General features: G+C 40.5%; 1 pseudogene across 1 annotated transcript; it reads right to left on the reverse strand.

Annotated features, from left to right (window-relative positions):
- Positions 1-26,876, reverse strand: LOC307096024 (actin-binding protein WASF3-like; annotated as a pseudogene). Its single transcript has 3 exons — positions 26,731-26,876; positions 746-1,314; positions 1-709 (listed from the first exon to the last, which is right to left on the reverse strand). The product of its transcript is annotated as an actin-binding protein WASF3-like (transcript).
- Between the last annotated feature and the right edge of the window lie 276 nt (positions 26,877-27,152).

The raw sequence follows: 27,152 nt of genomic DNA on the forward strand, positions 1-27,152 counted from the left end.
TCACGCCCTGCCCTCATGCTCACAAGGCTCTTGTACTTTTTTTTCCCAGCTGAATTCCTATTTGAATAGCCTCGAGGAGATCACTGAGAACATCACTTATGGGTGCTTGTGCAGTTTCTTGTCGCTTTGTCTCAGCTACTGGAGGGCCATCCACGGGGGAGGATGAGAGAGAAGAGCCGCGCCAAGAGGGCCGGGTGGGGGAGGTAAGGGGCCCCCCCTAAGAAGTCGGGGCTGTGACTACCAGCCCAGTGGAGGGCTGGTGAGGAGGCGCTGGGTAGGAGGACTCACCTGCTACTGGGAAGGAAGGCTGCATGGGAATCTGGAGAGAGCTGACAGAAAGCAGTTTGTGCTGAAGGGATCATGGCTGGTGTTGGGGCGGAGGCGGTGCCAAGGGGTTGTAATATTCTATGATCTGGGCTGGGAGCATCCCAGCTGGAGCCCTGGGTACTGAGGACTGGGACCCCTCTGTGGCCTGTGGTGGGGGTACCGAAAGTGAGTGCTGAGGTCTGTTCAGGTCCATGTTCCTTGCGGAGGCGGGGGGCAGCGGGGGGGTGGGGGGGTGAGTAGTCTTGCTCAGGGCCAGCGACAGGCTGCGGGTGCAGAGAATGGTTGGGAGTGGCTGGATAAGATTAATCTGTGACATCCAATGCCAGTATCTGGGGACCGGGATTCCTCAGAAGACGCTCCGTGGCACACACTCAGAGACAACCTGTTGTCGGGTCTGAGCTCTTTGTCATACTAGTACGCCATCATATTCCACTCCTGGCGCCTGTTTCTGGCTTTTCCAACCTTTTTCACCCATGTATATGCTTTTGTTTACTTCGGTGCCTTTTCCTTTTTCTTTTGTCTTCTGTGTCCTGTAGCATTTTTTTCTTTCCAGAGGTCAAAGAAATAGGAAGGAACAGTATAAAATTTCACCCTGTCCTTTTAATCATCGCTGTAACGGTCAGAATTTTCAGAGGAGGTGGTTTATCACTCTGGTTGTAGGTGACGGCAAAAGGGTTAGGAATGGTGCTCTTCGAAACCGCCTGTGGGTCTCGAGCTGTGGAACTTTTGAAAGCTTTTTTCATGTTGATATCCTGTAATAATACCTCTTCCACTGTTGAGTCCAGCTGGGTAATTTTGACAGCAAGGCGATCAATTCTGTCTGGAAGAGAATTTGCACTGATGTAAAAGTTGTTAACCTCATTAAAAAACTCACCAAATATGTCCTCAGCGCGTTTGTTTAGGCAGCTTAGCTGGCTTGTGATAGCAGCGAGGGTACTATTGGTTGCACCTTCAAGTTCACTGGTAATCCCTTCGGGCAGAGTGCCCCTCCAGGTGCGATATGCTTACTGTCATTTCCTGTAAGTGTTGATTTAGGGATTGCAAAACTTCCCTCAGGTTGCATCACCACTTTGGCTCAGATAGCAATACTAACAGCAACCAAATTAACACAGTCGGAGGCGCCAGGGCTGGCTGTGCCTGGGGCTGCAGTCAGAGCCCCATGGTTTTCGAGGCTGTGTGGTGCCCCCTTGCTGCACTAAACACCATTTAAATCCTTCATAGATTGGCAATAGATTAGGGAGCTGGGAGACAGCAAAGCAGGGAAACCTCTGGGGTTGGATAAAAAGTAAAATGATAGACACATGCTTCTTTTATATCCATTAGTTAACAGTCAATAATTAACATAACAATAACAATGAGGGAATCTGTGGTCTCAGCTCTGGTGCCCTGTCAAGTTGGTTGTGCCCTGAGGGGTCCAGAAAAAGGAAAATTACAAGTTATCCCCACATTCCAAAAGTATGTTATCTTAGATGCAAAAAGATAATAGTAGTAGGCTCAGTTAAGATCAAAGTTGATCCTTGTCACAGAATATACCAGCCTAGCACATTATTACCCATCACAGACGGCTTTTTAATTAAAAAGTTTACTTTCAGACCATCCTTTGTGGTTGCTTTAGGTCTCTGAGTTTGCAAGGCCATCATGTAGGCCTTCCCTGAGCTTGCCAGGTTATCAAGTGGCCCTTTTCCCCCTACAGGACCCATCTCTACAGACCAGAGGGAGCATTCAGCCATCTTAAAATCCACACCAACATTATCTCATTATGTGTGTGTCTAGGGGAAAAGGGTCACAAAAAATGCTGTGATTTCCATGACAGAAATAAAAATCACTCTGATCCTCAGATATAAATGCAACAAATGTTTATATTTTTGTGTTTTTCCTAATATTTGTCCACAGGCAGACATATTTTTTATATGGTTTTAGTCTTCACCATATAGATGCACTTTTAAACGAATAACCTGTTTTTAAAATAAATAATAATGAAGTATGGTAGCAACCATACTTAGATAAAAACTGAGTAATGAATCTAAGGTTTAGATTCATTCCCAAAAGACCAGTAGGGAATGAAATAAGGCTTTAAGGACATTCATACATTCATCTCAGGTAAAAACTGCTGTTTAAATTTTAACCCTGCTATTCTGGCGGCTGCACGCACTTACTTGCTTAAACAATAGGGTAGTTACCTCAGCTTCCAGACTGAGACCTGGAAACTCACCCCACATCACAAAGGTTATTCTCCTGTGCCTGTGGACCAGAACCACAGGAGATTGATTCCCATTGACTTAGTAGCTCCAGGAGTAGAAACTGTAGATAACCTTTAGAGATTATTAACTTTGCTCAGTTCAGCTTCTTCATTCCAATGTCCAGCAGGATGTGGCTGGGAACCCCCCTGCAGGCTGTTCCCAGAATTTAGAACAAAGGAAAATTCTTGTGGTTTAGACCTTTAAAAGGATTGCCTACACCTGGGACGGGGCGGTCGTGAGGGTGGCCACCTGTGTGTGGTGCCTTCACGGCCGTCCTGGCCAGTTCAATAAATCCTTGCCTGCTTTTTTAATCAATTAGCAGCCTCCGGTGGTCTTATTTTTGACTCCAGGGTTCGACCCCACAACAAATAAAAGTTAAAATTTCTCATTAGGTATGTACTTATTGTAGAACATTTTAAAAATATAGAAAATTATTATATCATTGCTCCTAGACAATGCCTGTTAACATTTTAGTGTTATTTCTTCAAACTTTCACACATGCATTTCTTTTCTTCCTACATAATTTGATTGACTCATATATATAATTTTGCTTTCTGCTTTTTTATTTCATATGATTTTATGCATTTAATTACTGTAAAGGTTTGATAAATATGCTTTATCAGGTTATAATTTGCTTTAGCATTCTTTTTTTTTTAATTTAAATTCTTTATTTTTTAAAGTATTACATAAGTCTCCTTTTTCCCCCATTGTCCTCTATCTGGCCGCCCCCATCCCCCAGCACATGCCCTCACCCTGCCCCACTCCCCAGCCATCTGTGTCCATTGGTTATACTCATATGCATGCATACAAGTCCTTTGGTTGATCTCTTACCCCTTCACCCCCTGCCTTCCCTCATAGGTTCCACACTCTGTTTGATGCTTTTATGACTCTGGTTCTATTTTTGTTCATCAGTTTATGTTGTTCCACATAAATATTTATTATATTCCACAAATGAGTGAGATCATGTTGTTTTGATTTGCATCTCTCGGATGTTTAGTGACTTTGAGCATGTTTTCATATGTCTCTCTGCCTTCTGTGTGTCCTCTTTCACAAAGTGTCTATTTAGGTGCTTTGCCCATTTTTTGATTGGATTGCTTATCTTCCTTTTGTTAAGCTGTATGAGTTCCCTATAAATTTTGGAGATTAAACCCTTATTGGAGATAACATTGGCAAATATGTTCGTTCTCCCATGCAGTGGGTTTTCTTGTTGTTTTGTTGACGGTTTCTTTAGCTGTGCAAAAGCTTTTTATTTTGATGTAGTCCCATTTGTTTATTTTCTCCTTTGTTCCCATTGCCCTAGGAGCTGTATCGGTAAAGATATTGCTATGACAAAAGTGACAAATGTCTGCTATTTTGCTACCTATGTCTTCTTTTAGGATTTTTATGATTTCCTGTCTTACATTTAAGTCCTTTATCCATTTTGAGTTTATTTTTGTGTATGGTGTAAGTTGGTGGTCTAATTTATTTATTTTTGCATGTATCTGTCCAATTTTCCCAATAACATTTATTGAAGAGACTATCTTGACTCCATTGTATGCTCCTGCCTCCTTTGTCAAATATTAATTGAGCATAATGGCTTGGGCCGATCTCTGGGGTCTCTGTTCTGTTCCATTGGTCTATGTGTCTATTCTTGTGCCAGTACCAGGCAGTTTTGAAAACGGTGGCTTTGTAATATAGCTTGATATCTGGTATTGTGATTCCTCCAACTTTGTTCTTCTTTCTCAAGATTGCTGCAGCTATTCAGAGTCTTTTTTTTTTTATTATTTCAGATGAATTTTTGGAGAGTTTGTTCTAGGTCTTTGAAGTATGCCATTGGTATTTTAATGGGGATTGCATTGAATCTATAGATTGATTTGAGTAGTATGGACATTTTAATGATGTTGATTCTACCAATTCATAAACATGATATATTCGTCCATTTGTTCATGTCTTCCTCTATCTCTTTTTTCAATGTCCTGTAATTTTCTGAGTACAGGCATTTACCTCCTTAATTAAGTTTATTTCTAGGTATCTTAATATTTTTTTTTGCAATGGTACATGCAATTTTTTTTAGTTTCTCTTTATGTGAGCTCATTATTGGTGTATAAAAAGCCATATATTTCTGGGTGTTAATTTTGTATCCTGCTATATTGCTGAATTCATTTATTAGTTCTAGTAGTTTTTTTGATAGAGTCTTCAGGGTTTTCTATGTACAGTATCATGTCATCTGTGAATAATGACAGTTTTATGTCTTCTTTTCCAATTTTGATACCTTTAATTTCTTCTTCTTGTCTAATTGCTATGGCTAGCACTTCCAGTACTATGTTAGACAGGAGTAGTGAAAGTGCACATCCCTGTCTTGTTCCTGTTCTTAGGGGAAATGGTTTTAGTTTTTGCCCATTGAGTACGATGTTGGCTATAGGTTTGTCAGATAAGGCTATTTTATTATGTTGAGGTATGATCGTTCTATTCCCACGTTGCTGAGAGTTTTTATCAGGAAAGGGTGTTGGATTTTTGTCAAATGCCTTTTTTGCATCAATTGATATGATTATGTGATTTTTGTCTCTTAATTTGTTTATGTGATATATCATGTTTATTGATTTGCAGATATTGTACCAGCCTTGCATCCCTGGAATAAATCCCACTTGGTCATGGTGTATGATCATTCTAATGTAATGCTGCATCCGATTGCTTTGGCATTTTCTTTTTAGAATATAATGCTCCCTATTTCTTGGTATTATAATGCTGCATATGGGTATGAAAATTGTAAATTCAGATTTTTTTCTGTGTTCAGCATAATTGGCTTACTATAGATTTCTAAAGATAAAATTGTGTGATCAAAGGAAATGAAAGAATTTAAAGCTCTTGATAATATCAAATGGCTTTCCAAAGTATTATATTAATTTATAGTCTTGGATAGCCCTCTAAATGTTTATTATTTTGATGGAAAATGGCCAATAGGGAAAAAAAAGGGAACACATAATACTTTAAAAAATAAAGATACATTTTTTAAAAAAATGCATATATTTTTTAAAATCTTTATTGTTGAAAGTATTACATATATCCCCTTTCACCCCACACACCACCCCAGGCCTTCACCACCCTATTGTCTGTGTCTATAGGATATGCATATATGCATATGAGTCATTGGTTGATCTCTTCCCCCTCACCCCCCATCCCCTACTCTCCCTCTGAGATTTCAGTCTGTTCTATGTCTCTGTATCTATTCTTTCTTTTTTACAACTGTGTAGTATTCCATTGTATAGATATACCACAAAAAGAGGGTTCTCTGGGTCATGTGGTAACTCTATTCTTATTTTTTGAGGAACCTCTATACTATTTTCCATAGTGGCTTTACCAGTTTACATTCCCAAAACAGCAAATGATCATTTTTTTTTTCTCCAGGACCTCTCCAGCACTTATTACTTGTCTTGTTGATGATAGCTATTCTAACAGGTATAAGGTGATATCTAATTGTAGTTTTGATTTGCAGTTCCCTAATAGCTGGTGAAGTTGAGCATCTTTTCATATATCTGTTGGCCATTTGTATGTCTTTTTGGGAGAAGTGTCATCAAATTATTTCCCTTAAGTGAGGCTGGTTAAATCACTTAACAAGTTATCTCTTCTGTACAAACAGGCCTATTTTGACACAGTGGATAACTGTATATGTAAAAGTACATGAATGCCATTTTAAAATACTAGATTTTCTACTCATACACACTGAGTTGAGTTCATTGACATGTGATATTCTTCTGAGAGCAGTATTACCCCATAAAAGTAGGGACAGATCCCTAGGAATGTATGTCCTGAAATGGAAAGGCACTTTGGGGCAGAATTTACATGAGTGTTATTTGAATACAGTTTTGCCTGAGAAGATGAACCATAATAGGAAAGCTTGTAGTTTACTTTCCTTGTAGAAAGTGAGTTCTTTTACCTGAGTAGGGAGAAGTGTACAGCACATATTAACAATGAATGCTCTTTTTTAAAAATATATTTTTATTGATTTCAGATAGAAAGGGAGATGAAGAGAGACATAGAAACATCAATGAGAGAGAATCATTGATTGGCTGCCTCCTCCTGCATGCCCCCTACTGGGGATCGAGCCCACAAACCGGGCATGTGCTCTTGACCGGAATCGAACCCAGGACCCTTCAGTCTGCAGGCTGATGCTCTATCCATTGAGCCAAACCAGCTAGGGCAAGAATGCTATTTTAAAAAGTATTTTAATTGATTTTAGTGAGTGAGGAAGGGAGAGGCAGAGAGAGAGAAAGAAATATCTATGAGAGAGAAACATCAATCAGCTGCCTCCTTCATGCACTCTACCAGGGATCTAGCCCACAACTTGAGCCTGTTCTCTGACTGGGAATCAAACCTGTGACCTCTTGGTGCACAGAACAATGTTCAACCACTGAGTTACAGTGACCGGGCCTGCTGCAACATTTTAAATTTTAAAAAATTCATGTCTATATCCAGCGAGGTTTTAAAAAAGATTTAAATATATTCCTACTGCAATAAATTATGCTATTTAAGTAATTCAAGGCCCCACACATCTAGTCTCATGCTTTAGAAATGTAAAGCTTTCAGTCCTGTTTCTTTTAAAATCATATAGTACTTTCATTTAAATATATGTTGATTTAGTTCAAAGAATAAAAATTTTAAATCATGTCACAACTATTTTGACTGATATACAAACCATGATAAAATGATTTTGGACATGTATTCAGAATTCTATAAGCAGAGGGAAAAACAAGAAATATAAATGTCTCTTAATTAACAATGGTTGCTATTTACAAGAGATTCGTTTGTAAGCAGTTATTTTATAAGATCTTTATATATCATATACTAAAATAAGCATAATATAAATATGTTGAACTTCCTATTAAGTTTAGTTATATCCAAATTTTGTATAAAAAGATGCTACCCTTGATTTACATAGTAATAAAAGGCAATGAGATTGTTAAATTAGAAGACTGGGTTCTGAATCATAAAATTCAGTTAGTGAGTTCCTAAAACTGTATATTCTAAAGGATTACAAGTATTTGAAATGAAAGTAAATAATTCCCTTGATCTTGATAAGTTTTAGGTGCTGTAACCACACTGAAAGCTTTTTACACAGTAGTCAACTTGATCGACAGGCTTGTAAACCAAAGTTATTTTTCTTGTAACCTTACATTATTTATCTTTCAAGGTTATCTCAACCCTGTAGGCTCACTGACACTTGGGGAAATAGTAGTTATAATTATTGAATTTTGAACAGTTTGGCTTTTTGACCATTGCCACTTGATAAGACCTCAAGGTAAATTTGACCTTACACTGCAGTACAATACGCAGTTGGGATATAAAGATTAGACTCTCCTAATCTCTGTGTGTTCTCCTTCTCTCTTTGAGACACCTTACAGTGAAATTCCCACCAATAAGGAATTCTCCTTTATGAGCAGTTGATTTAAAAAATACTCTGGGAGAGAAAATGGATTAATCTGACACTATATTGACAATTTACCAGTTCCCTTTCCTTCAAGACTGGGAAAATCCAGGCCATGAGGAAGGCACTGGACACCTGGGGCTGAGGCATTACACAGGGGCCAAATATCACTCAAAATTATGGTAGAACAACTCTAATAATTAACATTGCATTGCCTCCTTCACAGTTTGACTAAGGGCTGACCCCTGAACAGAATAATCTCTTTAATAAACAGCTGTGTCCATAGGGTATACCTCTGTAGGATTGCTTTGGGTAGTATGGACAATTTAATGATATTGATTCTACCAATCCATGAACATGATATATTCATCCACTTGTTTATGTCTTCCTCTATCTCTTTTTTCAATGTCCTGTAGTTTTCAGAGTTATAGACCTTTTACCTCCTTAATTAACTTTATTCCTAGGTATCTTAATTTTTTTGTTGCAATAGTAAATGGGATTTTTTTTTAGTTTCTCTTTATGTGAGTTTATTATTGGTGAATAAAAAAGCCATAGATTTCTGGGTGTTAATTTTGTATTCTGCTACATTGCCGAATTCATTTTTTAAGTCTAGTAGTTTTTTGATGGAGTCTTTAGGGTTTTCTATGTACAGTATCATGTCATCTGTGAATAAGGACAGTTTTACTTCTTCTTTTCCCATTTGGATGCCTTTTATTTCTTCTTCTTTTCTGATCACTGTGGATAGCACTTCCAGTACTATGTCAAACAGGAGTGATGAAAGTGGGCATCCCTGTCTTGTTCCTGTTGTTGGGGAAAATTGTTTTAGTTTTTGCCCATTGAGTATGATGTTGGCTGTAGGTTTGTCATATAAGGCTCTTTTATTGTGTTGAGGTATGGTCCCTCTATTCCCACTTTGCTGAGAGTTTTTATCAGGAAAGTTTATTTGATTTTGTCAAATGCCTTTTCTGCATCAATTGATATGATTATGTGATTTTTGTCTCTCAATTTGTTTAAGTGATGTATTATGTTTATTGATTTGCAGATATTGTACCAGCCTTCCATCTCTGGAATAAATCCCACTTGGTCATGGTGTATGTATGATCTTTCTCATGTAATAATAAAACAGATTTGCTAGATTTTGTTGAGGATTTTAGCATATATTTTTATCAGGGCTACTCTCTTTCTTTGTAGAGTCTTTATCTGGTTTTGGGATTAGGGTAATGCTGGCTTCATAGAAACAGTTTGAAAGTGTTCCTTTGTTTTGAATTTTTTTTTTTAATTGTCTGAGGAGGATCAGGTTGGTTCTTTGAATGTTTGGTAAAACCTCCCTGTGAAGCCATCCAGAACAGGACATTTGGTTGCTGGAAGGTTTTTTTTTATTATTATTACTACTTCAATTTCATTGGTAGCTATCGGCCTAATCAGTTTTTCTTATTCTTCCTGATTGAGTTTTGGAAGATTGGATTTTTCTAGAAATACGTCCATTTAGTTTAGGTTATTCAGTTTGTTGGAATAGAGTTGTTCTTAGTACTTTTTTAAAAAATAATCCTTTGCATGTCTGTCGGGTCAGTTGTTACTTCACATCTTTCATTTCTGATTTTGTTTATTTCGGCCCTCTCTCTTTGCTTCTTGGTGAGGCTAACTAAAAATTTAACAATCTTGTTTATCCTTTCAAAGAACCAGCTCTTTTTCTACTGTTCTTTTGTATTTTATTTTTGGTCTCTATGTCATTTATTACCCCTCTGACCTTTCTAATTTCCTTCCTTCTACTTACTCTGGGCTTTTCTTGTTGTTCTTTCTAGTTCTTTTAGTTGTAGGTTAGATAACTTATTACTATTTTTTGTTGTTTTTTTAGGTAGTACTATGAACTTTCCTCTCAGGACTGCTTTCACTGTGTCACATCAATTTTGGATTGTTGTGTTTTCATTTTCATTTGTTTCCAGAATGTTTTTATTTATTCTTAGATCTCTTTGGTAACCTATTGATTTTGAATAGCATTCTATTTAGCCTCCATTTATTTGATTGATTTTTATTGTTTTTTATTGTATTTGATTGCTCATTAAATGTCATTGTGATCTGGGAAGATACTTGATATAATTTCAATCTTCTTGAATTTAGGGAGACTTTGCTTGTGACCCAGTATGTGATCTATTTTTTAAAATGTCCCATGTGCACTTGAGAAGAATGTATATTCTGTAGCTTTGGGGTGAAATGTTCTGTATATGTCAATTAAGTCCATCTGATCTGGTGAGTCATTTAGGATTGCTGTTTCATTGCTGATTTTTTTTCTAGAATATTTATCCAGTGATGTCAATGGGGTATTAAAGTCCCCTACTATGACTGTGTAACTGTCGATCTCTCCCTTGCTATATTCCAGATGCTTTTTTATGTATTTTGGTGTTCCTGCATTGGGTGCATATATGTTTGCCAGAGTTATATCTTCTTGTTGATTCAATAACTTTAGTATTAAGAAGTGGCCTTCCCTATCTCTTATTATGGCCTCCACTTGGAGGTTTATTTTGTCAGATATAAGTATTGCTACCTCAGCTTTTTAAAAAAATTTCCATTTGCCTGAAGAATTTTTTTCCACACCCTCACTTTCTGTCTGGGTGAGTCCCTTGTTATGAGGTGGGTCTCTTGTAGACAGCATATACACTGAGTGGCCAGATTATTATGATCTCTGAATGCATAATAATCTGGCCACTCAGTGTATATCCTATATAATAAAAGGCTAATATGCAAATTGTCCACTTGACCAGGAGTTCTATCAGCAGGCAGGCCAGCCAACTGCCCATGTCCCCTCCCCCTGGCCAGGCTGGCCAGACCCTACCCATGCACGAATTCATGCAATGGGCCTCTAATATAAATATACACACTGAGTGGCCAGATTATTATGTGTTCAGAGATGATAATAATCTGGCCACTCAGTGTGTATGGGTCATGTTTTCTTATCCATTCAGCCACTCTGTGTCTTTTGATCGGAGCATTTAGTCCATTTACCTGTAAGGTTATTATTGATAGGCACTTATTTGTTGCAATTTTTATTCTTTATGCCTGTGCTCCTTTGTCTCTTTCCATTTCTTCTTTTTAAAGCAGTCCCTTTAGCATTTCTTACATTGCTGGCTTCATGATAATAAACTCCCTTAGCTTTTTTTTTGTCTGTGAAGCTCCTGAATCCACCTTCAATTTTGAATGTTAGCCTTGTTGGATAGATTATTCTTGGATTCATTCCCTTGCTTTGCATCACTTTGTATAATTAATTCCATTCCCTTCTGGCATGATGTGTTTCTGTTGATAAATCAGTTGATAGTCTAATGGGAGATCCCTTATAGGTAACTTTCTGTCTCTCTCTGGCAGCCTTTGAGATTCTTACTTTATTGTTGACATTTGCCTATTTAATTGCAATGTGTCTTGGTGTCTGTTTTTTTGAGTTTATCTTGTTTGGGACTCTGTGTGCTTCCTGGACTTGTGTGACTTTTTTCTTCCCAAAGTCAAGGAAGTTTTCTGTCATTATTTCTTCATACAAGTTTTCCATTCCTTGTTCAGCTCCCTCTCATTCTGGTACTTCTATTATGCAGATGTTGTTTTGTTTTGTGTTATCCCAAAGCTCCCTTAGACTCTCCTCCTGCTTTTTAATTCTTTTCCAGTTTCTGCTCTGCTTGGGTTTTTTTGCTACCTTGTCTTCTAATTCATTGTTTCAGTCCTCAGCTTCTTCTGGTCTACTTTTGAAATCTTCCACTATGTTTTATATTGCATCTATGTCATTGTTCATTTCCTATTGATTCATATTCATGTTGGTGAAATTCTCATTCAGCTCCTTGTTATTCTCATTGAGTTGCGTGTATTTGTCATCCTGAGGTTTGAGCATCCTTATAACCATTACTCTGATTTTTTTTCCTCTGATATATATTACTTGCCTCCATTTCATTTAGTTTCTGTCAATTCCTCTTTCTTTCCTTTGGAAATTGTTTCTTTGACTCCCCAGTTTTGCTGTCCCTTTGTATTTGTTTCTATTTTTTAGATCAAACTGCGATGCTGCCCCTATATTTTGAGGCTGGTCTTAATAAGTAGGTGATTTGTTGGACCCAGTGGTGCAGTGTCTCAGATCTCCTGAGCTGAGTGGTTTCTAGGAAAGCCCCTTACTTGAGTTATTTGGGTTCTCCTGATGTAGTTGGGTCTTGAATGTTAGTGCACTGCTTATGGATGGTGTTTCCTTTCAGGTTGTCTGATTATGTGACTCACCCCCAAATTCATTGTGCAAGCTGTTGTAGGTGTGCTCAGGGTCCTGGCTCCTGTGGAAAGGGTCGCCTGAGGTCTCACTGGAGTGTTACTTACTGCAGGGTCCCAGAGCCCAGGGCAGGGTGGTATGAACTCTCCAGCTCACTGCGAGCATCCCAGAGTCAACATCCTGTGTTACGGGGATCCTGGAGGGCGTGGCTGTGTTAGCAAGATTCTGGCCAGTGTGGCGCAACTCTGGCTGATGTGCATCATTCTGTGAATCACTGTGGGGATTCCGGAACCCCCAGCCAGGGAGGTGAGGTTCCTGGAGTCTGTGGCTGAGTTTGTGTAATACTGGCCAGGGTGGCATCACCTTACAAATCACTGAGCCATGGTTTTGAGATTTGCAAGAGATAAGCAATCTTCCTTTGGGTTCCTCTTTGGAAAAGGGATGGTTCCTCAGACTACTAGCCAGCTGTCTCTCTTGGCTGCTTTCTTCTCCAATCTTTATTGAGGTACTAGAGGTCCCGTGCACAAATTTGTGCACTGGTGGGGTCCAGCAGCCTGTCTTGCTCCCACTCTCAACCTGGGACCCTGAGGGATGTAGTAGTGGGGCTGCACTGCTCCTGCTTATTCAGGCCCTGATGTGCCTACTGCTGCCACCGCTCTGTAGTGCACTGCCGTGGAGGCTGGAGAGGCTAGCACCACCACAGCTGCGCTCCCCAGCTCTGAACCCGGCATCTGGCGCCTGTCAGTCAGCTGTGCAGCACTCCCACTGTGGGAGTGCACTGACCACCAGGGGGCAGCTCCTGTGTTGAGTGTCTGCCCCCTGGTGGTCAGTGCACGTCATAGCGACCGGTTGACCAGTCGTTCGGTTGTTCGGTTGCTCAGGCTTTTATATATATACTAGAGGACTGGTGCACAAAATGCGTGCACTGGGGGGGGGGTGTCTCTCAGCATGGCCTGTGCCCTCTCACTTTCTGGGGCCGTTTGGTTGATTTGCATATTAGCCTTTTATTATATAGGATAGATAATTTACATGAAACAAAGCATAAAATATGTTATACTATTTTTAGGTATACAGTTCTATATAATTATATGATGACCGGTGACCATAATGAAAATGTAAAATATTGCTATCATACCATAAAATTACATCATTTATATTTGTATTAAATCCCCAAATCACAGTCCCAAGCGTCAAATAATATGCTTTCTAACACTATATTTTTACCTTCTGTAGAATTCCTTGCAAATGGATATATATTTTTTCCTCAGAATTTTTTAAGATTCACCTCATATTGTTCTGTGTGTCAAATGTTTGGATATTATGAATAATGCAGTCTTAATTTACAAAAAGTTTATAGACAAATGCATTCATTTTTCTTAGGGTAAATTCCTAGGAGTCGTATTGCTCAGTTATATAGTAAATATACATTTAACTTCATAAAGGACTACCAAACTGTTTTCTAATGATGTTTTACATTTGCAGTCCCAGCATCAGTTCCTTTATGTCTTTATCAACACTAAGTTTTGTCAACTTTTAAATTTTAACATTTCTAGTACTTTAACATTATGCTGTTTATTTCTATTTCCCTGATGCTTGGTGGTGGCATCTGTGCTCATTAACCCATTCATATATCTTCCTGGATGAAGTGTCTCTTAAAATATTTTCTAATTTCAATTGGTTTATTTCTCTTCTTAACATTTTCTCTATATTCTATTTACAAACCTTTGTCAGAGATATGTTTGCAATTATTTTCTCCCAACATGTGGCTAACCTTTTCATTTTCTTCAAAGAACAAAAATATTTAAATTCAATGGAGGCTATACTTGCCTTGTATCCTGTGACTTTGCTAATTTAAATTATTACTTCTAGTAGCTCTATTGTAATTTCTTTAAGAATTTTCAGTTCATATGACCATTTCTTGTATATTCTTCAGATATTTCTCTGTAAAAAATTGTCTTTTATGAATAGAAATAATTTTATTCCTCTTTACCAATGTCTTTTACTTCTTTTTCTGATATTACAGTATTTCAGTTACTGGAACACTTAAGGTAAGAGCCAGCAGTTTTTTGTTTTTTTTTATCATTGAGTATGATAGCTATAGGTGATTTTTCTGTGACCTTTATCAATTTGAGGATGTGCATTTCTTTTTCTAATTTCCTAAGAGATTTTTACCATTAGTGGCTGTTGGATTTTGTATAATGTTTGCCTGCATCTACTGAAAATATCATCTGTTTTCTTGTCTTTTATTTATTAATATGGTGACTTGCATTGACTTATTTTTTTAATGAAAATTAAGTTTGAAGTCCTAGGGCCAAACCTCTTGTGTTTGCAAGATTTGGTTTGGCAATATTTTCTGAAAAAAATTGTGTTTGCATTTATTGGAAAACTGATTTGTAATTTTCTTGTTTTTGTGGTGTCTGCATGTGGTTATGGTATTAATGGAGTAATGATCTTTTTCTTTTACATTCTGAAATTATTTGTGTAAGATTGCTATTATTTTTCTTTAAATGTTTGATGACATGCACCAATGAAACCACCTGGGCCTGAAATTTCTTTTAGGGAATGGTTTTAATTGTGAATTCAATTCCTTTAATTAACATATGGCAATGCATTATTTTATTTTTGTGTCAGTTTTGGTAATTTGTGTTTTTCAAGGAGTTGAAAGATACATAAAATGTCAAATTTCTGGGCATGACATTTTTTGTAATATCCCCTTTTTATTCTTTCAGTGTCTTTAGTACTTTAATTATTTCCCCTTTTTTATTTCTGATACTAGTAATTAGTGTGTCTTGTCTTTTTATCTTGAAGAAATATGATTTGTTTTCTGAGCATCATCTTTCAGTGTCATTAATTTTCTCTAATTTTTGTTTATTTTTCTGTTCAGTTGATATCTGCCCTTATCATTATTATTTCTTTCCTTATATTTATTCTGGTTTAATTTTGTTCTTCTTTGTCTAGATTCTTTAAGTAAATCCTTAAATTATTGGTTTTGGATCTTTTTTACTTCTAATATATTCATTTAAAGCTATAAGGTTTCCAGTAAGGACTTCTTTAGATGCATTTCACAGGTTTCCATATGCTATATGTTTATGTACAGCTTAAAATGTTTTCTAATTATTTTTATTTCTTCTTTGCCCCAGTTTTATTTAGAACTGTGTTTTTTAATTTATAAAAATTTGGAGTTTCTGTATAAAGATATCATTTATATTAATTCCTAATTTAATTTTACTCTGATCAGAAAGCATAATGGTTTTATGTCCTTATACTTCATTTAGATGGATAATTACATTGTGTGCACAACAAAGGAATATATATCTTGCAGTTGTTGGTTATCATTAGTTGATAGTGTTTTCCAGATTTTCTTTGAGTTGCTTATTTTATCTAGTTCTAGAAATTGCTGAGAGAGTCGGTTTGGCATTTGTTGGGGAAGCAACTATTCTGTGACCTGAAGTAGCTATGGCCACATGAGTGCCCAATCTGCCAGCAGTAGAGAGCAACACAGAATCCCCAATATTGCACAATTTATCGGCGTGATCAGCCAGCTACCTGATTGAAGGTTGATTACAGTGGACTGGTTCTATCATAAAAGGGGCAGCTTTTTGTTCTTATTAGAATAGATACTTTGTGTTGAAGCAACCACCGCTTGACCTGCCACCCTTCTCTGGGATTGTCCAATCAGTGCCCTGGACCAGAAACATCCCCTGTATGGAAAATCCTCTGTCCTAGGTATATGGTGAACTTCCTTATATTGCTTTAGCATATGTGTCATATGGTACCTGACCAGCCCCACTCTCATTGGAAGAGGATGAGGTGTTTGCCTGCAACATGAAGAGGGGTGGTGTGTGCTGTCTTATCTCCTAGTAGTGTATTTGGAAGGACAAGCTTGCCATGGCAGTCCAGCACATACTATAGATATTGATTTTGCTGTGACCCTTCTCCTTTCTGTGAATAACTGTTGTTCCAACCAGTGTCTTATGTGTTGAATCTTCTTTGGAAAATCTGAACTTACAGAAGATTAAATGAGCTGAGGTCTTTCAGCTCCTACTGGGTACTGGGATTATTATGATCTCTGATGTCCTCCATGTGGTAGGAAACCTCACTTGAGATTAGCAGCTGCATCTTCCTACTCTTGACAACATCTCCTATTATGAATGTGGAATTATCTATTTCTCTCTTTAGTTCTATCAATTTTTGCTTTATTTATTCCATAGCACTGTTAATAAGCACATGCATATTTTTAATAGTTAAGTCCTAGTGATGATCCCCTTAATCATTAGGAAATGTCCCATTTTATTTTTTAATACTCATTGTCATGAATATATTTATATTAAGTAGTTGCTTCAGCCTTTTTATGCTTACTGCTTTCATAGTATACATTTAAAATCTATTTACTTTCATCTTATCTGTGTTTTTATATGTAAGATGTGACTTTTGTACACTGAATATAGTTTAGTCTTGATTTTTAATGCATTTTATAATATCTGTCTTTTTATTGTATGTGTAGTTTAATATAATTATTGATATTGTTTCATGTTTACTATTTTTGTCTTTCTAATATTTGCATTTAATTTATCAATTCTGAATTTTATCCTTCTGTTTCTTTTCCCTGCCTTTTTTGTATTATTTGACTAAATTTATTATTCCATTTTTTAAAACGTTTTCTATACTTCTTTGCTTCCTTTATTCCAGTGACTTACCTAGAGAATGATTTTAAGCATATTACCTTGGATCTGGTATGTGAAGGCCAGATACAGATCAAGAAAAAGAAAGCAGAAGGAGTTTTACATTTTAGTATACTTACAGTTCCCTGGGGAAACAGTACACTACCCAGAACAACTCAGGGGAAGCACTAGAGGCAGAAGGAGAGAGAGAAACTATAGGCAAACACCTTTATTATGGTTTCCCTGGGAAGGAAACGTATAAGCCAGACAAGCAGGTTTAGGATTGGCTAGTTTGAATAATTTCAGTGGGCTCTGGGGCATAGAGGCTGTCCCAAGTTGTCTGATATCTGGCTTTGGGACAATTAGGACAAACATAATGTGGTAAGGTGTGTGAGAGCCCAATAAGGGAGGGAGTTGGTTGGGAATGTGGACTTCATTGACTGCCCAGAAAGGGGAACTGAACTGCCTCTAACCAGTGCCACAAAACTAGGCCAAGAATTTTAAAAACTGTATTACATGGTTAGATATATCCTTAACATTTCACAATCTACTTAGATTTTATGTTGCATGACTTTAAATAAAATGTAGAAACCTTGGAACCATAAAGGTCCTTTTATCCCCTTCCCATCTTTTATGCTATAGTTATTATATGTATTGTTTCACCATAGATGACATACCCATAAAGTTTGCTTTAAACTTTCTTATGTATTTTAAAGGAGTTTAAAGGAAAAAATTGTCTTTTTGTATTTTCCATTTCCAGTGCTCTTTATTCTATTTTGAGGATCCAACTTTCCATCTTGTGTCAAATTTCTTCTAACTGAATAACTTCCTTGACTACTCCCTGTAATATAGGACTGATGGTAACACATTCCTTTATTTTTCTTTTATTATTTGAAAATGTCTTTATTTTTACTTCATCAGTGAAGGATATTTTCTTTGGAAAAAGAAAATATGGTTGGCAGGATTGTTTGTTTGTTTTATTCTGCATTTTAAAGATGTTTCATTCTCTTCTGACATCCTTACTCCTTCATGAGTAGCCAGCTATTAATTGTACGGGTTCTCGTGTACATTATATACCATTTTCCATTGGCAAGGTCTAAGTCATAGAGATGGTCCCTAGTTTCCTGGAACCTGACCCTGGGATGATTAAGGCAGAGCAATATTGCCTCCTGAAGTGTACAGTCCAGATAAAAGAGGTATGCCTCTGGGTTGGTTAGTCTTCATTACAAAGTCATGCTCCTGATTGAGCCTTTCACTATCTCTAAGAATTGACCAGCCCAGGGAGTGGTGTCTCTCCACAGGGAGAAAGTTTATTAAGATTTCAAAACATCGAGACACGCAGAAATTTTTGAAAAGAAGTAGTACACTAACTACCAACATCCCAAATCAGAGTGATACATTTGATACAATCAATGACCCTACATTGACAAATAATTATCATCCAAAGTTCTTTGATTACCTCAGGGTTCATTCTTGGTATTGTACATTACATGGATTTAGACACATGTATAACCATATGTATCTACCAATACGGTATCATACAGAATACTTTTATTGCCATAAAAGTCCTCTGTGCCTTGCCTACCCTCCAAAGCCCTGACAACTACTGATCTTTTTACTTTCTCTGTGATTTTACCTCTTCCAGAATGCCACGTATTTGGAATCATATAGTATGTAGCCTTTCAGATTGGCTTTTTTCACTTGATAATGTGCATCTAAGGTTCCTTCATATTATTTTCATGGATTGGTAGCTCATTTATTTTTTGCACTGACTAATTTTCCATTGTCTGGATGGAGTACAGTTTATTTATTAATTAATCTACTGAAAGACATCTTGAATGCTCCTAAATTTGGGCAATTATGAATAAAGCTGCTATAAACATCCATGTACAGATTTTTGTGTGGACATAAATTTTAGACTCCTTTGTGTAAACACCAAGGAGTGTAATTGCTGGATTTTAAGGTAAGGGCATATTTTGTTTTTTAATAAACTGCCAACCTGTCTTCCAAGTGTCTGTACCATTTTGCATTCCCTTCAGCTGTGAATGAGAGTTCCTGTTGCTCCATATCTTCATCAGCATTTGGTATTGTAAGTATTTTGGATTTTTGGCATTTTAATAGAAGTGTAGTAGTAGCTCATTATTCTGTAATTTGCGTTTCCCTGATGACATATTATGTGGACCATTTTTTCATATGCCCATTTGCAATGTGTATAACTTATTTGGTGAGGTGTTGGTTATGGTCTTTGGCCCATTTTTTATTTGGGTTGTTTCTTTTTTATTGTTGAGTTTTAAGAGTTCTTGGTATAGTTTGAATAACAATTCTTTATCAGATGTATTTTAATTAATATTTCCTCCCAGTCTGTATTTATCTTCTCATTTCTTGTGTTAATTAAAAAAAAATCTCTTCCCCCATTCTTCAGAATATGTCATTTCTATTGATATATGTTCAAGATCACAGATTCTTTCTTTTGTCTCTTCCATTCTCCTGGTATGTACAGTGAATATGCTTGCTAATCTCTAATATTGGCATTTTATCTATTTTTAATAGAAGAAAGGATTTTTTTAAAAAATATATTTTTATTGATATCAGAGAGGAAGAGAGAGGGAGAGAGAGAGAGAGAAACATCAATGATGAGAGAGAATCATTGATCGGCTGCCTCCTGCACACCCCACACTGGGGATCGAGCCCACAACCCGGGCATGTGCCCTTGACCAGAATCCAACCCAGGAACCTTTAGTCCACAGGCCAACATCTATCCACTGAGCCAAACCAGCTAGGGCTCTAATCCTGGCATTTTTTTTCACATCTAAAATTTCTATGCTTTTCTATTTGTCTATTGAGATTTACTAACTTTTCATTATTTATGAGTATGAAGTTTTACATTATTATTTTTTAAATGTTTCTTAATCACTCAGGCTTCTATTTTTTTAAAATATACTTTATTGATTTTTTACAGAGAGGAAGGGAGATGGATAAAGAGTTAGAAACATCGATGACAGAGAAACATCAACCAGCTGCCTCCTGCACACCTCCTACTGGGGATATGCCCACAACTAAGGTACATGCCCTTGACCGGAATCAAACCTGGGACCTTTCAGTCCACAGGCCAAAGCTCTATCCACTGAGCCAAACCAGTTAGGGCACTGAGTATAATTATTGCTAGCTGGTTCAAAATCTTTGTGTACTAATTCCATCATCGGGTTTGTGCGACTTATTGTCTCTTTTGCTTGAGAAAGAATTACATTTTCCTAGTCTCCTTATCTGATATTATGTTGAATTTTATCCAAGGTATTATGAATGCTATATTGTAGAGACTTTGAATGCCTTCCCCCGCCCCAATGAGTGTTTTGTTTTGCGGAATTAAGTTTGTTAAGTTCAAACTGAAAACTCTGTTTCTTACATAACACATTAATTCATATATTTGTTCTTGGCTGAGCTGCTTTGAGTGTGCTCTACACATGTGTGGTTGCAACATCAGCTAGAGATAATAGGAAATATAATTTATGGAACTGTTCTCTGGCTTTTTGCCTTCTTGTTTCCCTTCTCTCTCTTTCCAATGCTTATGGTTGCTCCAGACAAAATCTTTTTCCCCAGGCCATAAAATCTGTAGTTTTTCTTATGGAAGCACCAGTTATGCAAACTTGCATGCTAAAAATAGTGGTGGGCAGAAGGATTTCAAAATGGCCGTGGTGTAAGTGGAAGCTACACTGACACTCTCCCAGGACCAAACTGGAAATACAACTAAAATACAGTAAAACCACCTTGAAAAATCAATTGAAGACTAGCAGCAGAGAACCCTGATAACCAAAGACAGAAAGTGGAGTCCACAGAGAGATTGGTAGGAAGTGCAGAGGCAGGAAAGGGCTGGCCAGGCTCCCACAGACAGTAGCTGAAGATCTGGAGGGCTATCTCAGCTGTGTGGGTTCCCACTGACAATTCTGGTGACTAAACCCTGATCTGGGCTCCCCAGTCCAGAGAGCCATTACTGAGAAAGGTGCCCACATAACATCTGGCTGTGAAAAGCAGAAGGGTTGATATCTGCCAATGAGAGACAACTGAAAATGCAGGCACCCTCAAAGGGCCAACACACAAATTTTGTGTGCAGCCACTCACCACGGGCTCCTGCAGAGGGAGGGAAGATTGGACTGGAGCTGTATGAGCAGAAGCCAGGGTTGGGGGCTATGGGGTTAAAGCTCAGAATGCAGATACCCTGGTTTCCTGTGCTGAGTCATTACCTCATGCTGCAGGAGGACATCTTTATCAGGCAGACCTTTGCTATACAGGAGTTTTTTGCCTGGGGAAAACAATTGACCCACACTATTGAAAAACCCCTTGCCACCCTGTGGAGTTTTTCAGGCCCATTAAGAGACTAAAAATGACAATTAGCCTCCAGGCAGAAGCAATTGCCCCACCCTGTTGGAAAACTCACACCTCATTTGTGGATAATTGCCTAAAGGCTACTCAAGACTGAATCCAATCAGTCTGCTGGCAGAGGTGGGTCTCTGGAGGCTTTGAGGCTTTGCCTGATCTAATTAGTCAGAAACAACCTTTGACATTGTCCTACAGTAGAGATTGGGAGGCATAACAGACCTACCTAATGCACAGTCACAAACACAAATAGGTAGCCAAAATGGGGAGACAAAAAACAAACCCCAAATAAAAGAACAAGAGAATTCTCCAGAAGAAGAGATAAATGAAATGGAGATAAGAAATTTATCAGACATAGAAATCAGAATAATGATGGCAAAAATGCTCAACAGCATGAGAAAATATATAGTAACTATGAAGAATGGCACAGCACTTAACAAAGAACGCATTAAAAGAAATACACAGCAGATTATGGGAAGCCAAGGATCACATCAGTGAATTATAAGATAGGGCAGAAAAAATCAGAGAACAAAAAAGAAAAAAAAAATTAACACATTAAGCCCCATGTCAGTCACTGCTGACTGACATTATACTTTCCATCTGGAAGACAAAACAGGCTGGGCACTTAACGTGTTAAAAAACAGGAGGACAACTTAAAGAAGCTGTGAGACAACATGAAATGTTACAAGTTTGCATAATAGGAGTGCAAAAAGGGGAAGAAAATGAGCAAGGAATAGAGAACACTTTTGAAGAAATAATGGCAGAAAACTTCCCTAATATGGTGAAGGAAAAAGTCACACAAGTTCAGGAGACTCAAAAAGTCCCAAGCAAGAAGAACCCAAATAGGCTCATGCCCAGATACATCATATGAAAATGCCAAAAATTAAAGACAAATAGAGAGCCCGGCTGGTGTGGATGAAATGGACAAATTCCTAAAAAAAATACAAGCTTCCAAAACTTAATAATGAATAATCAGAAAACCTAAATAGGGCAATGACAACTGATGAAATAGAAGCAGTAATAATAATAATGATGATAATAATCTTACCTTATAATAGAGAAACATGCAAATTGACCGCACCTCCGCTATGCCCCCGATTGGGCCAGCGGAGGCTGAGGGCGGGACTCCGGGTGGCCTGTCAACCGTTGATAAAATTAAGATGGCGGCGCCCATGCCGCTGCTCCCCGGGGTGCCTGGGGCGATCGGCACCCCGGGGGGCGTGGCCGGGCCCATGCCCCCGCTCCCCGGGGTGCCTGGGGCGATCGGCACCCCGGGGGGGCATGGCCGGGCCCATGCCGCCGCTCCCCGGGGTGCCTGGGGTGATCGCCACCCTGGGGGGGGGCGTGGCCGGGCCCATGGCGCCGCTCCCCGGGATGCCTGGGGCGATCGCCACCCCGGGGGGGCGTGGCCGGGCCCATGGCTCCGCTCCCCGGGGTGCCTGGGGCGATCGCCACCCCGGGGGGGCGTGGCCGGGCCCATGCCGCCGCTCCCCGGGGTGCCTGGGGCGATCGGCACCCAGGGGGGGGGGCGTGACCGGGCTGGGAGGTGCTGGGGACCCCATGCTACCATCCCCTCCCAGAAGCAGCCCCCGGTGTCAGGCTGGGAGGTGTCTGTCCCCCACACCGCCATCCCCTCCCAGAGGCAGCCCGGGGTGTCCAGCTGGGAGGCGCCCGTGAACCCACACCGCCAACCCCTCCCAGAAGCAGCCCGGGGTGTCCGGCTGGGAGGCATCCGCGGGGTGTCCGGCTGTATGGCAGGCGCCCGAGCTCCCACGCCGCCAACCCCTCCCAGAGGCAGCCCGGGGTGTCTGGATAGGAGGCGCCCAGGACCCCACGCCGCCATCCCCTCCCAGAGGCAGCCCGGGTGTCTGGATAGGAGGCGCCCAGGACCCCACGCCGCCATCCCCTCCCAGAGGCAGCCCGGGGTGTCTGGCTGGGAGGCCCCCGTGACCCCACGCCGCCAACCCCTCCCAGAGGCAGCCCGGGGTGTCCAGCTGGGAGGCGCCCGTGAACCCACACCGCCAACCCCTCCCAGAGGCAGCCCGGGGTGTCAGGCTGGGAGGCATCCGCGACCCCACACTGCCAACCGCTCCCAGAGGCCGCACGGGGTGTCTGTATGGCAGGCGCCCGAGCTCCCACGCCGCCAACCCCTCCCAGAGGCAGCCCGGGGTGTCTGGATGGGAGGCATCCGCGCCCCCACGCCGCCATCCCCTCCCAGAGGCAGCCCGGGGTGTCTGGATAGGAGGCGCCCAGGACCCCACGCCGCCAACCCCTCCCAGAGGCAGCCCGGGGTGTCTGGATAGGAGGCGCCCAGGACCCCACACTGCCATCCCCTCCCAGAGGCAGCCCGGGGTGTCTGGATGGGAGGCCCCCGTGACCCCACGCCGCCAACCCCTCCCAGAGGCAGCCCGGGGTGTCCAGCTGGGAGGCGCCCGTGAACCCACACCGCCAACCCCTCCCAGAGGCAGCCCGGGGTGTCAGGCTGGGAGGCATCCGCGACCCCACGCTGCCAACCGCTCCCAGAGGCCGCACGGGGTGTCTGGATGGGAGGCACCCTCAACCCCACGCTGCCATCCCCTCTGAGAGGCGGCCGGGGGTGTCTGGATGGGAGGCATCTGCGCCCCCACGCCGCCATCCCCTCCCAGAGGCAGCCTGGGGTGTCTGGATAGGAGGCGCCCGCGCCCCCAGGGAGCGAGTCAAGTACTGATGATTCTACCAAAGGTAAAGTTTAGAGAAAGAGAGGATAGAAAAGGAATAGAAGGAGAAAAGTAAGAAAGGACAAAAGATGAAACATCAAGAAAAAGAAAGAGAAGAAAAAAAGGAAGAAACAACCACAGGATATCACCTTTCCAAGTCTCATGAAATTCCTGTTTAAGGAGTTTATTTTATGACTCTTTTAGTTTGGGTTTACATTTTTACTGTTTTGTCAAGACCACAGCAGGTACACTGTCCAATATGTTTTTTTTAAATAAATTTTATTGATTTTTTTACAGAGAGGAAGGGGAAAGGATAGAGGCTAGAAACATCTATGAGAGAGAAACATCGATCAGCTGCCTCCTGCAGTATGTGCCCCCAACCAAGGTACATGCCCTTGACTGGAATCGAACCCGGGACCCTGAGTCTGCAGGCCAACACTCCATCCACTGAGCCAAACCAGTTAGAGCTGTCCAATATGTTAAAGAAAAAACCCTATCTAATAAAGAGAGAATATGCAGGGGAGGGCATTTGGGGGTGACCGGGCTGTCAGGGGAGACCAGTTGGAGATGATCTGGCTGGCAGGGGAGCAGTTAGGCGTCGATCAGGCTGGCAGGGGAGTGGTTAGGGCAGTGATGGCGAACCTATGACACGCGTGTCAGCACTGACACGCGTAGCCATTTCTGATGACACGCGGCAGCATGCCGAGGATGAAACATTTGCTGCTCCTGAGGATGAAACATTTGCGACTAGAGTCTTGGAGTTAGTTTTTTCCTCAAAGTGACACACTACCCGAGTTATGCTCAGCTTTTTGGCGAAGTTTGACACACCAAGCTCAAAAGGTTGCCCATCACTGGGTTAGGGGGTGATCAGGCTGGCAGGCAGAAGTGGTTAAGGGCAATCAGGCAGGCAGGCGAGCAGTTGGGAGCCAGCAGTCCCAGATTGTGAAAGGGATGTCTGACTGCCTCTTTAGGCCCGACAGGGATCGGGCCTAAAGAGGCAGTCAGACATCCCCCGAGGGGTCCCAGATTGGAGACTGTGCAGGTTGGGCTGAGGGACACCCTCCCCCAGTGCACGAATTTCGTGCACCGGGCCTCTAGTAATAATAATAATAAACTACCAGCAAACAAAAGCCCTGATCTGGACAGCTTCACAAGGGAGTTTTACAAATATTTCAGAGTCCAGAGTGCTAACCATTACACTATGGAACCTCTCCTCGGTTTTACAAATATTTCAAAGAACACCTAACACCTATCCTCCTCAAAATATTCAAAAAAATCCAAGAGGAAGGAACACTTCCAAGGTCTTTTTATGAGGCCAACAGCATGCTAATTCTAAAACCAGGTAAAGACACTACAAAGAAAGAGAATTACAGACCAATGTTCCTGATGAACAGATATGCTAAAATCTATTAGCAAATTGGATCCAGCAATTTATTAAAAAGATCATAACCCATGACCAAGTGGGATTTATTACAAGGATTCAAGGCTAATACAGTATTTCCAAATCAATAAATGTGATACATCACAGAAACAAATTGAAAGATAAAAATCGTATGATCATATCTATCAATGCAGAAAAAGCGTTTGACAAAATCCAACACCCATCTTTGATAAAAATTCTCATCAAAGTGGGAATAAAGGGATCACATTTCAACATAATAAAGGCCATATATAACAAACCTACAGCCAACATCATACTCAATGAGCAAAAATTAAAACCATTTCCCCTAAGAATGGGAAGAAGACAGGGATGTCTGCTTTCAACACTCTTATTCCAGGAATATATCCTAAGAATCTTGAAACACTGATCAGAAAGAATACATGAGCCCATATGTTCATAGCAGTGTTATTTACAATAGATAAGGTCTGGAAACAACCCAATTACCCATTAGTAGATGAGTGGAGAAAAATGTTGGGATACATTTATGCCATGGGATACTATGCAGCAGTAAAAAAGAAGGATCTTTTTTTTTAAAGAAATATATATTTGTATTGATTTCAGAGAGGAAGAAGAGGGAGAGAAGGACAGAAACATCAGTGATGAGAGAGAATCATTGATTGGCTGCCTCCTGCACACCCCACACTGAGGATCAAGCCCTGGAATGGAACCATGACTTCCTGGTTCATAGGTCTACGTTTAATCACTGAGCCACGCTGTCAGGTCCTATAAAAAGGACCTCTTACCTTAGAGACACCATGTAGGGACCTGGTGGGTATTATGGTACGCATAATAAGTCAGTGAGAGAAAAATAGTATCACATGATCTCACTCATATGTGGAATCAAATGAATAAAATAAACCAATGAATAAAATAGATCCAGAGACATAGAAGCATGGAACAAAGTGCGGAATCTCAGAGCCAAGGCAGGGGAGTGTGGGTGGGTAAGAAAAGATCAACCAAAGAACTTGTATGCATATATGCATAACCCAAGGACACAGACAATGTGGTGGTGAAGGCCTGGAGTAGAGGGGTGGAGGCAGGCTAGAGGAAGTCAAGGGATCAAAAAAGGGGACATATGTGATTCTCCAACAATAATGATTTAGCAAAATTAAAATAGTGGTAGGCGTGGCGGGGTTTTTCAAGATGGGGCCTGCATTGTCTGCCCCGCGGGGGTGGAGCGCTTCTGCTGCAACACCTCTTCACTGTATGTCTGCGCCTGCACAAGGGCAATCAGCCCAACCTGCGCAGCATGCAGCCAGAGCCCGCAGTTGGCATGTGAACTTGCTCAAGCACCAGCGGTTACTCTCGGCCTAGAATCTTTACCTCTGCCTTCCATTTGGCCAGGACATCAGCCTCAGCTCCCACCTGCTTTGCCACCAGCACGCCCACAAGGCAGCCAGCTGCTTGGAGTTCGCGGGATGCTCCGACCTGGCAAACCACCAGCGCATCACACTTGCCAGAAGCCTCCTGGCTGCCACGGCAAATGCTTCTGTGGCATTGCCTGTGCACATGGACGAAAAGCAATGTGCAGCCCTGGCCGGTTTGGCTCAGTGGATAGAGCGTTGGCCTTCGGAATCAAGGATCCCAGGTTCCATTCCAATCAAGGGCGTGTACCTTGGTTGCGGACACATACCCAATAGGGAGTGTGCAGGAGGCAGCTGATCGATGTTTCTAACTCTCTATCTCTCTTCCTTCCTCTCTGTAAAAAATCAATAAAATATATTTTTAAAAAAGAAAAGCAATATGCACATCTTTAAATAAAACTAGCCTGGTAAGTCTTAGAAGGG

This window comes from Cnephaeus nilssonii (assembly GCF_951640355.1).
Source record: "Cnephaeus nilssonii genome assembly, chromosome: X".
In the NCBI taxonomy this organism is placed as follows: domain Eukaryota; kingdom Metazoa; phylum Chordata; class Mammalia; order Chiroptera; family Vespertilionidae; genus Cnephaeus; species Cnephaeus nilssonii.